The sequence below is a fragment of the Pygocentrus nattereri genome, chromosome 26 (assembly GCF_015220715.1).
Source record: "Pygocentrus nattereri isolate fPygNat1 chromosome 26, fPygNat1.pri, whole genome shotgun sequence".
NCBI classification, from domain to species: domain Eukaryota; kingdom Metazoa; phylum Chordata; class Actinopteri; order Characiformes; family Serrasalmidae; genus Pygocentrus; species Pygocentrus nattereri.
Window position 1 is genome coordinate 27,690,965 of NC_051236.1, and position 12,050 is coordinate 27,703,014.

The 12,050-nt window shown below is 40.6% G+C and overlaps 1 protein-coding gene across 1 annotated transcript in view; it reads right to left on the minus strand.

Annotated features, from left to right (window-relative positions):
- crocc2 (ciliary rootlet coiled-coil, rootletin family member 2) overlaps nt 1-12,050 on the minus strand; it is an 89,623-nt gene that overhangs the window by 75,170 nt on the left and 2,403 nt on the right. The gene's annotated exons all lie outside the window — the stretch shown is intronic.

Here is a 12,050-nt window from a genome sequence, read left to right on the forward strand (position 1 = left end):
GGACAGACACCTTCGGAAAGACTTTTGCAAATCAGTCAAGTGGTTCATAAATATGGTTTTGACTCGAAACATGCACAGAGCCGCAGCGCGCAGCACCCATAAAACTGAATTTTCCAGCATAAGAAAAGTAGCCAGAACTCTGTCCCTTTATTGAGTAAAGACCAGAGGAAAAAAAAAAACTCTGCATGCTCGAAGTCCAAGACACAGTCTGACTTCTGTCTCAACCCTCAACATATAAATAAATAAATCAACAAATAAACAGTCTATTTATACCAGCCAGACTAATTAAGTTTTATTTATAGCACAAATCTTAAAATAAGCTCCAGTGGCAATGTGCACAGTTGCCGTTCATTAAGCTTAGGCAGGAAAAAGCGGCCACTGTTATCACAAACGGCAGCTTTGTGGCCTGTGAAAAATGAGCTGTTTCTTCTACAGCCCCAAGAGAAGGGGGCCAGCAGCCTTCCCTCTTCCCCTCCAAAAAACGGGATCCCTAACATGGGAGAGGCCAACAATGGACAGGGTGATGCAAGACCCTCCAAAAAAGGAAAAGAGAGAGAATGAAGTCCACAGCAAAATTAGCATGATTTTGCTGCAAAAACCCAAGATGATGAGCTGCCATGAAAGACATCAAAGAGAGAGTGAGTTTTATCCAACATGCCACGGCTCCTGTTAAGTTTACCTTCACCATTCGTGGAAGTGAGAGGGCGTATTTGAAGGCAAAGTCAGTTCAAACAGAAATATGTTTGGTTCCATGCGACACAACTCGTTTTCACATGGTCTTTTACCACTGAGTTTGTTTATTGAAAACCTTAAACGGGCTTCCCCTCTTGGAAAGAGCGATGTGCCGCTCATGTTTACTGTGCATATATTCCATTTCAAAGCCATGTGGCTCCCTCACGCTCCCTCTTTCTCTCTCTCTCCGTCAAAGAACCTCTGTGACTGGCCTCCTTGATCTCTCCTCCATACACATCGGTCTACCTAAAATCAGGCACAGAAAAAACCCAAGGACAATAAACAGAATTATTGGCTGCCCTTTCGTATTATTAATGAGGGGGTTTTACCCATTTTCCACTACAGAGCAAACCTGAAGCAAGCACTCTACCTGGGTGGCAGGTAGCCTGTTGGCTCGGACTAGCAAAAAAAAAACTGCAAGTTTAATTACATCTAAATCTAATTATTATTTTTTTATGTAATCATTATTTCACTAAGGAGTCTCACTGAAATTATGTACCTAAAATATACAGAATAGTATATAATACAGCCTAAAAGGAACAAAACTGTGAAATCATATCACCAATAGAAGCAATTGACTGTTTGCCAAATAATGATCGTCACACATCTCAGCCAGTCAGAACTGCCTCTAAACGCTAATTCCTCCGTCAAGAGGAAAAAAACCCAAGACAAATCAACTCACAACAAACTGGCAGTGAGAAAGGTAGCAGTGAATTAATTTGAAAAATTATGCAAGAACAGGTTATTGTGGAAGATTTAAAGCTCATATCCTACAAAATTTTTGTTTTGTATTTTCTACCCTGAGGTGTCCTGGCTTTATGCACTGACAATGGTTCGATTCATCATTCTGTTTTGGCCTTTAAGAGTCATAAAAATGAGCCCTATTGCAACTGACTGACCTGTATTGTACCTCATTCAAAAAACACTCAGGGCTGAAATACTCTTTGAACTTGAATATAAACGGGCAGGGCTAAACTGCTGTACAGGCTGAATAGGTGAGTTCTTGTGATCTCACAAAAACCTTTTTCAGTTTAGTTTCCATATATGGACCATATGGACTGGGGAGTGAACGGTGCATTTTGAAACTTGAACAATACATACAGTATCACTTCAAACCAGGGAGCAAGAGTCATTTATTTATTGATATGGGCCCTTTAATTCAAACACACTCCACCCTGATCAAACCTGATTCATTTGGTGGTGACTTTGTCACTAGTGACTTTTCAAATCCCTTTAGCAAAAAGCACCTAGTGACAAATCTGGTGACTAGGCAACTTCCCAAAAAGACAGTGGCCAGTACTGTCCCCTGAGTGAGAGGCTCGTCTCTACTACTCTGTTCAGTGAGTTCAGAGAAGCAGAGTAGACCTTTTAGTCCACACTACAGCTGACATAGATGTACATGAGCTATGCATGTTCAAACATTGTTGCCAAGGACCAATCACTGATCTCTACTGTTTGCTCTTCCTTTGATTTAATTTAAAAGGTATTTTGATAGTTGACTGTTATCACCGTCTTATCACTCACTACCACACTGAAAACAGAACGTCCTTTTTTTGGTTTGTTATCTAGATGGAGACTATATTCTGTCACTTTTAAATACAGCCAAAATCACAGCACAGCTGTCGTTTTTATTTAACGCATGTGGTGATTTTGTCATAAAATCAGAATTTCAGCAGCGCAGAGCAGCAGATTGGAAATGGCTTGGAAGTGACTGCTGGTTAACATGTAGTCTTAATGGACCGCATTTCAGTCATAGCCTTCCTGTCTTCTGACAAAATATGTAAGAATTAAAATATGTAAATGAGAACAGGTTTATTGGCAATTCAGCTTCACTGAAACAAACTATGTGAGCACAGAGAGCAAAAGAGAAGCAACCAGATTTAAAGGGCTGCCACCATCTGTCACCAGGCAGATACAGACAGGTAAATACACAGTGATGAGGTCACAAAAAACGCTAATTAACGCATGATGACAGTGATTTTAGAACAACATATGCTCCCATCCAGACAATGTCTCTTTTTGGGAAGGCCTTGCATATTGCAGCAAGACGATCCTAAACCACATACTGCATCTATCACGGCTTCACAGAAGAAGAGTTGGGGTCCTGAACTGGCCTGCCTGCAGTCCAGACCTTTCACCAATAGAAAATATTTGGTACATCTTGAAACAAAAAATCTGGCTTTCAATTTCTAATTCTTTTTTGGACCTTTATTTTTCAAAATATCATTTAATAAATACATAATATGTCACATTACTCAACAAAATCTCTTTTATGCAAGCAGTTTTCAGTGCATCATAATGAAACTCATCTTAGTTTTATTTTGCCTCTAAAAGTCAAAGAATGTCAGGTGGCACCAAAAAAAAAAGGCCTTTTATTTTGACATGCTTTTACAAAAGAATGAAAGGATCCAGTTTATGAGGAACCTGGCCTCTTCCTATTTCCCCCATTACATAAAAACATGACTGTAAAACACCAGAGGGCACCTGCAAGCGAGTCCTAAATGACTGGGGGTAAATGGTGCTCAACAGCCAAAAATTAAAAGTTAAAACAAAAGTTAAAAGTTCCTATGAAATTTGTCCAGAAGTTTCTTTTAATTTTAGAATGCACAAGGATGTATTTAATTGAAAAAGCAAAGAAAGCATATGTATATTTATCCTTTTACCTACAGCAAATTTTGTGCAGTAGGATGCTGCTTTTCTGCTACTGGTTGGTGAGCAGAGCAGCTCATTGGCTGTTTGTGCTCGATGATGTCATGAGCATTCAAGGCACTCTTTTAACCTCCTGTAACTTGAGTTCAAGTGGATGCCTGTTTAATTTGAAATTAGTCTGAAAAGTCAGCTGGCACAATCAGTAGTCAGAAGTCTAATGGTGTAACCAGGCCAGTACAGCTTTAATAACTGAAATAAGCAATTTATATATATATATATATATATATATATATATATATATATATATATATATATATATATATACATACATATTATGAGCTAAAACAATTAGAACTTCAATATGAATAGACACGCTAAACTGCTATAGGCTGAACAGGTGGACATATGTAAATAAACTGTTTGTGATATTTTGTGCAGCCTAGTTTCTCTTTGTAGACTGTATAGCCTGGTTAATGAATGGTATGTTTAACAATTTTAACAAAGTTTACTCCAAACTATTTTATTAAAAGAAAAAGCTGGAGAAATTCAGTGTTTAAAGACATGGAGCCTTTAAGATGGTTGCTACTACTGTTTTTAGACATGCAGTGTACTTCTGTCTGCAAACTGTACATAGCAGGATTTCTGAAATTACATTGTTAATTTGAAGATTGATAATTATGCAAAGTAATTATGCAAATATTACTTTTTGGCAACATTCGCCTCATTGCTCCAGTTGAAAACAGTGCAAAACTGTCTTGGCTGACTCTGTTTGAGGCAAGGGAATGAGTGATCACCAGGTAGGCAGGGATTATTAAAATCAGATTTAGATTTTGCAGGTTCACACATTTGGAGTTAACTTAGCATTGTGAAATTTGGACAGTGGTTGGGCCTGGACATGTGAAATGCACTGCAGCAAAAAATAATGTTATTCCTCTGTTCATTATTTTTTTTACATTTTGTAACGTTTACCAGAGGGTCAATTATTCAACCCCTCAAACCACCAGAATTCTGTTTGGTTCCATCAAGTATAAAGAAGTAATTGAGGTATTAAGAACGATGAGCTTCACATGCTTGAATTAATTAACTGTTTTTTCTTGCATTTTCTGACTATAAAAGCCCCTCCTCAATCAAGTGAACAGCAATCATACATGGTCAACATGGGAAAGACTAAGGAGCATTCCAAGGCCATCAGAGACAAAATCGTGGAGGGTCAAAAGGCTGGCAAGAGGTACAAAACCCTTACCAAGGAGCTGGGCCTACCTGTCTCCACCATTGGGTGCATCATCTGGAAGCGGAAGGCTTATGGAACTACTGGTAACCTTCCACGGCCTGGACAGCCTTTCAAAGTTTCCACCTGTGCTGAGGCCAGGCTTGTCCAATTGGTCAAGGTTGATCCAAGGACAACAAGGAGGGAGCTCCAGGAAGATCTCATGGTGGTGTGGACATTGGTTTCAATAAATACCATAAGTAACGTACTCCACCACAATGGTCTCTGTTCCAGGTGAGCCCATAAGGTATCTTTACTTTCAAAGCATCATGTCAAGGCCCGTCTAAAGTTTGCTCATGATCACTTGGACTCTGAGGCGGACTGGTTCAAGGTTCTCTGGACTGATGAGACCAAGATCAAGGTCTTTGGTGCCAACCACACCTAGGGTGTTTGGCGAGAGGATGGCACTGCATGTGACCCCAAGACTACCATACAGTCAAGCATGGTGGTGGCAGCATCATGGTGTGGGGCCTGGCCATCTGGTCCACATCCACAGGAAGATAGATAGCACAGCCTACCTGGAGATTTTGGCCAAAAACCTCTGCTCCTCCATCAAGGATCTTAAGATGGGTCATCAATTCATCTTCTAACAGGACAACAACCCCAAGCACATGGCCAAGAAAACCAAGGCCTGGTTTAAGAGGGAAAAGATCAAGGAGTTGCAGTGGCCTAGTCAGTCTCCTGACCTTAGCCCAATTGAAAACTTGTGGAAGGAGCTCAAGATCAAAGTCTACAAGAGATGCCCAAAGAACTTAGAGAAGACCTGCATGGAAGAGTGGGTCAAGATTACTCCAGACACCTGTGCCAGGTCTTATAAAAAACGATTAATAGCTGTAATTGCAAACAAGGGTTATATCACAAAATGTTAAACCTAGCGGTTTAATAATAATTTATCCTAATTTTTATGTTTAAGATGTATTATAATGTAATTCAGCAACTTTTTTATTTTTTTGTTTGTAATATTTAGGCATCTGTTAATAAATGCTACTCTTGTTCAAAGTTTGAAGGCTCTAACTTATTTGCCAACTTGTTCAATTTGCAAAATCTGCAGGGGGTTGAATGCTACTTGGAGGCACTGTAAACCCTGTGATGGACTGGGAATGACCGCTGGGATAGGCTCCAGCACCCCGGCTTGAAGAATATGCTTGTGAGTATGTCTGATGTTTTTCATATCATAATGAATTTCTGATACACGAGAACTGGCACGTTCCCAAGTAAACCACAGATTCTTTCTGCCTTTTTGTCCAGAACTGTTTTAAAAAAGTGTCTTTGTTTGTTAAGGGAGTAAAAATGTTTTTCAATATCTCAGGCTAAATTTATATGTGGAATCAGCAGAATTCAGCTTAAATCAGCATCCAAGAGACTGCAATAAAAAAAAACTAAACACTTGTACCGTACTTCTCATATATGATCTATGAGAGAGAAGGCTATTCAGGCTGTTTCAAATTAGGCCTAGAAGGTAAGTTTACTGAGCAGATCAGATGTAAAGCACATTATTTTTCCTCCTTACTCAAAATGTTTTATTAGCAGGATATTAGCAGCATCCTTACAAACCACACAAACCAGCACACATAGGCTAATTGTAATGCTGGTAACATTTTCTGAAGACATTTTCTTAGGACATTTGCCAGCTTCTAGTTTGACTTTTCCCATTCCACCTTAAATGGCACAGCAGTTCTGAATGTTCAGAATGAGAAGACTCAAATAAGCAGCTGGTGAGTTCAAAGGCATTATATGAGCAGGTTTCTCCATTTCTGCGTGACAGTTCAGTAGCATTAACTTATTTTTGCTATTTCACAGAACCAACGGGTCAGCATTGTTTTGTCCCATCTGCTAATGTTTGTGATAGCTAATCTTCTATTGAACTGCTTTGTCATTTAAGTTGGAAAATTTGGACAAGAATCTGGCGAAAAAGAAATTACATTCAGCCTCATAGCTTTTACACTGGTAGTATTTTTTTTTATTTAGCTTATCAAAACGTCCTACCTAAATGTTTAATTCACAGCTAAACCTGTAAATATGTGCTACAGTAAATCATTTCAATAATGTAGCACAACTTGCCAGAACACCACTATAGCTCACTTTACTTTCATGGAGCTTAGCGACATCGAATTCAAATCCACCTGAAAACCACCCACAAATAAAACATCAGATGTGCACAAATCAGAGAGTTTGGGAAGTGTTTTTTAGAGTTTCTGGCATAGTCAAGCGTGGTCTATAACACGCAGTCACATTTAATGATGATAAATGAAAAAGATCAGTTTTAAAAGGTGTGAGATATTGTTACTTGATAAGCATAAAAAGGGGACACTTTTGAGGGTTAACAGAATCTGGGGCTCACAAGTCCCAGAGATGCAAAGATAAAGTAATGTAGATGTTATACAATAATCATTACTGGAGCTTAAATCCATGAGTAAGGAAATACTAGGAAAAAAGTAACAGAAAAGATCAAACATTAAAAGACATTCTTTGCATAAAACTGCTTAAAGTTGTATAGGCCACATGTGACCGGTCCAGCACCCCCCCCCCCCCCCCCCCCCCCCAAAAAAAAAAAAAAAAACACAGCTAGAACACAGCAGGTGGGGATCTGAAAGGGAAACACTAAGGAACAACTGTAAATTACAACCGCATGAAATGTCGTAGTGAATGATACTGAGATCTTTGAAGATCATCAACCCAGATTGGTTCTTGATGCGCACACAAGCAACAAGGGTTTGTGGTATCTCAAGCTGGGACAAAAATAGAGAACTTGGACTGCGGATGCATTTTGTTCTGTGAGAGAAATTGGGAAGACTGAAGGCAAGATGCTTAGCCAGACCCTCAGCAGCATTAAGTGTTCCAAGTTGATAGAACAGTAAATCAAATGTTTAGCAGATTATTTTCAATTTAAAACTGCAGAACAAGCAGATGAAAGACAGTAAATGCTTCTTTAGTTCACAACAGGGCTACCAGGCCAAACAATGGCAGCTTTTGATCATCCAATAGCATTGTGCAAACTGCATGCTCAAATCATCCCATAATCGTCAACACAGTTAGAAACTAGAAGCAAAAGAGGAGTAATACATAGCACAGGGGCCCACACTTGTTTTCATGCAGAAGACCCTCATTGAGGCAGCACCACTATATAGGAATAAAAGTCTTTGAGTCTCCAAATGCTGCATTTGCCTACCACTGCAAAGATCTTGTAAATACTATAGTGAATTTACTATGCTTCCAACATTGAATCAACACTGCACAAGCAGAGTAAACACTGCTTCAACATTAAATCAACATTAGCAGTGACATTAGATCAACAGCTATTCAACCTTCAGTGAGTGCTGTTGAATCAACTTTGGGCCAGCACTGTTGTTTTGCCCAAAGTTGAATCAATGGCTAACACAACTTTCAATGCAAGATCAAAGAAAATTCAACATCAGAGATCTACGTTGATTCAAAGGTTTTGCCCAACATCAATATTTTCTCAATCAAAGTTTGCTGTCTGGGAAGCCACACAAGCACATTTATTTGAGATCACAAAGCGTGCATGCAGTGGGAAGGATGCTAACTGGTGGGCAATTGTTTCGTTGAGCCAGCACTGTATACTGCCTCTCCGGTACAGAAGTGGAGTGGCACTCCAACTGCAGAGACTGAACCAAAGAAGTTGCAGCATACAACAACTCTATATGGGTAGCAGCAAGAAAAGGACAGAAGGCCTTCATAGTTCTACCCTAAAGAGTTGGTTAAAAGCCAGGCCTTTCACCTGAAACACATGGGAATAAGGGCAACATATCAGCAGGAAACATCTGCCACTGTGTAAGCCAGCAATGATTTACCAAAACACAACTGGAACTGTGTCACACATAAGCTTCCAAAACATGAAGTGCATGTGTGATGCAATGCCAGTGCTACCAGCCCTGTTTCAAAGAATGTAGCTCTCTAAAGCATTGCAGCAGTCCCATATTCAAACCAGATGGAAGTATATTGGTGCCATGTTCAAGTATTGTTTATTGCAAATAGTGCCAGAGTTACTGCCTGGAGAACATGACCAGGTCCAAATGAGGCACACAGACCACATTTCTCCTAATAAGTGTTTCATAATGAAACTCTTATGCTTTCTGCATAATTTGGCTTTCATTCACGGAATGCATGTATTTGGATACTGGAAACTAAAGTCCAATCATTTACACAAGTCTAACTTTGAATCGGAAAGTCACTTCCTTTCAACTCCGAATCTGCTTTTATGCATGAACTGTTCCAAAAGACCTTTTCCTTAAATGAAATCAGACCCAAAGAAATAATCCAGTGCACAAGCATAGCAGCCCCAGGATCAGGCCAGAGTCCCGAAATCTGTCTGCACCAGATAGCACCTTAATTGCAAGGCATTCATAAGACCCTTCAGTGCTATTTAGAATAATGCCATCATTCTTTAATGAAAAAGGTCTAAGCCATTCATCACCTTTTGCAAACACAGCACAATTTCCAATTGTGCTCTCTCCAAACAACGGCTCTGTCAAGTTCCCGAATGTGTACAGGTGAAGTTTGCCAGGGATCAACTGATTTAGACAGAAATGACTTTCATTAGAGAAGCTCGCTGTCTGAATGATTGGTGCTGTGTTATACCTCGGTAAAAGAGGAGGCACAACCATGAGCTGCTGGACCTCATGTTCAAACCTGGTGGCACATGAGGGCTGAGGCAATGGGGGTTAGGGAGCAAGTTATTTCTCTCTCTCTCTCTTGGCTCAGGTGCTCATGCTACCCTTAACAAGAGCCAGCTGATGCTGGTTTGGCATTGACAGCGCGGGGCTGATGCCACTTCCAGCGGCTCTTGGGAGTCGGCCGCTGGTCTTACTGTTGTCAGTGCCTGCCACATCTTCTCGTTAACATAATTTAGTATATTGGACCCTGAAAGGTTCAAACTCACTCATGATGTACAAAACTAAGCTGCTATGTAACATCTCACAAATCACTTTTTTGGATTTCCTGAAACTGTCTGTTTGTAATCTGCACTTTAGTAACACATTTGATACAAATAGCAGTCTACATAATAGTAAGAAGCTATCCTCCCGTAATTAACTATGTAAAAAATACATTTTTAACTGCAGGAGTCTCAAGTGTAAAAATATACTTGAGGTAAAAAATGAATAACATATTACACTGAAATATGTCAAAAAAGTAAGTAAAAAGTAAATATTTTAATATTTATTTGCAACATTTTACATCAAAGTGACTTTAATGCTGGCCTTGAACTAATCACACTCTAACCTTAACCCAGACTAGTGAGTCTACAAACCTGACTGACCAGCAATACTGGTTCTTGCACAAAGGCAAATTTGCATAATCATGCAAGTTTCATTTTACACTGATACAAATTTGCTTAGTTTAGTCTAAATTAATCATAGAAAAATAATAATAAAATGTATGGGACTTTGACTGGCAAGAGACCAATAGCCTTTGAGATTAGAAGCAAGGATTTTGAAATCCACACAAAAATGTAAGAGTAAACAGTTTGGCAATGAAAATGATTTCATTGCCAAAAAAATAAAGGGAACACAAACAACACAATGTAACTCCAAGTAAATCAAACCTCTGTGAAATCAAACTGTCCACTTAGGAAGCAACACTGACAATCAATTTCACAGCTGTTGTGCAAATGGAATAGACAACAGGTGGAAATTACTGGCAATTAGCAAGACACACTCAATAAAGGAGTGGTTCTGCAGGTGGGACCTCAGACCACTTCTCACTACCTTTCTGCTTTCTAGCTGATGTTTTGGTCACTTTGAATGTTGGTGGTGCTTTCACACTCGTGGTAGCAGGAGACGGACTCTACAACCCACACAAGTGGCTCAGGTAGTGCAGCTCATCCAGGATGGCACATCAATGCGAGCTGTGGCAAGAAGGTTTGCTGTGTCTGTCAGCATAGTGTTCAGAGCCTGGAGGCGCTACCAGGAGACAGGCCAGTACGCCAGGAGACGTGGAGGAGGCCATAGGAGGGCAACAACCCAGCAGCAGGACCGCTACCTCCGCCTTTGTGCAAGGAGGAACAGGAGGAGCACTGCCAGAGCCCTGCAAAATGACCTCCAGCAGGCCACAAATGTGCATGTGTCTGCACAAACGGTTAGAAACCAACTCCATGAGGATGGTATGAGGGCCTGATGTCCACAGATGGGGGTTGTGCTCACAGCTCAACACCGTGTAGGACGCTTGGCATTTGCCAGAGAACACCAGGATTGGCAAATTCGCCACTGGCGCCCTGTGCTCTTCACAGATGAAAGCAGGTTCACACTGAGCACATGTGACAGAGTCTGGAGACGCCGTGGAGAGCGATCTGCTGCCTGCAACATCCTTCAGCATGACCGGTTTGGCAGTGGGTCAGTAATGGTGTGGGGTGGCATTTCTTTGGAGGGCCGCACAGCCCTCCATGTGCTCACCAGAGGTAGCCTGACTGCCATTAGGTACCGAGATGAGATCCTCAGACCCCTTGTGAGACCATATGCTGGTGCAGTTGGCCCTGGGTTCCTCCTAATGCAGGACAATGCTAGACCTCATGTGGCTGGAGTGTGTCAGCAGTTCCTGCAAGATGAAGGCATTGAAGCTATGGACTGGCCCGCCCGTTCCCCAGACCTGAATCTGATTGAGCACATCTGGGACATCATGTCTCGCTCCATCCACCAACGCCACTATGCACTACAGACTGTCCAGGAGTTGGTGGATGCTTTAGTCCAGGTCTGGGAGTAGATCCCTCAGGAGACCATCCACCACCTCATCAGGAGCATGCCCAGGCGTTGTAGGGAGGTCATACAGGCACGTGGAGGCCACACACAATACTGAGCCTCATTTTGACTTGTTTTAAGGACATTACATCAAAGTTGGATCAGCCTGTCGTGTGTTTTTCCACTTTAATTTTGTGTGCGACTCCAAATCCAGGCCTGCACTGGTTAATAACTTTGATTTCCATTGATTTTTGTGTGATTTTGTTGTCAGCACATTCAACTTTGTACAGAACAAAGTATTCAATGAGAATATTTCATTAATTCAGATCTAGGATGTGTTTTCTGAGTGTTCACCTTATTTTTTTGAGCAGTGTATATATGTACACACATGAGTGAAACGTGGTATTAGGTAAGGCCTCTGAGCCGAGCAATATTTTTCCATGCCTGCTGGTGCACGATGAAGTCCTCAAAATTCAGAGGACATTTTTAAGGCTATGAAAAATCACTACCTCAATGTAGACTGGAGGAAAATAAGAATTTTGTCTTGTAAATAATTTGTGGTGAAAAACTATGGACATGAACTAACAATGTAAAAATCTTTTTTAATTACTAATTAAGTATTTACCCCCTGATTTTGTCCCCTATATAAGAGATTTGACTCCACCTTTCATTTTGTTTATGTAGAACTCTCTTCAAGTGATTTGCTTCGT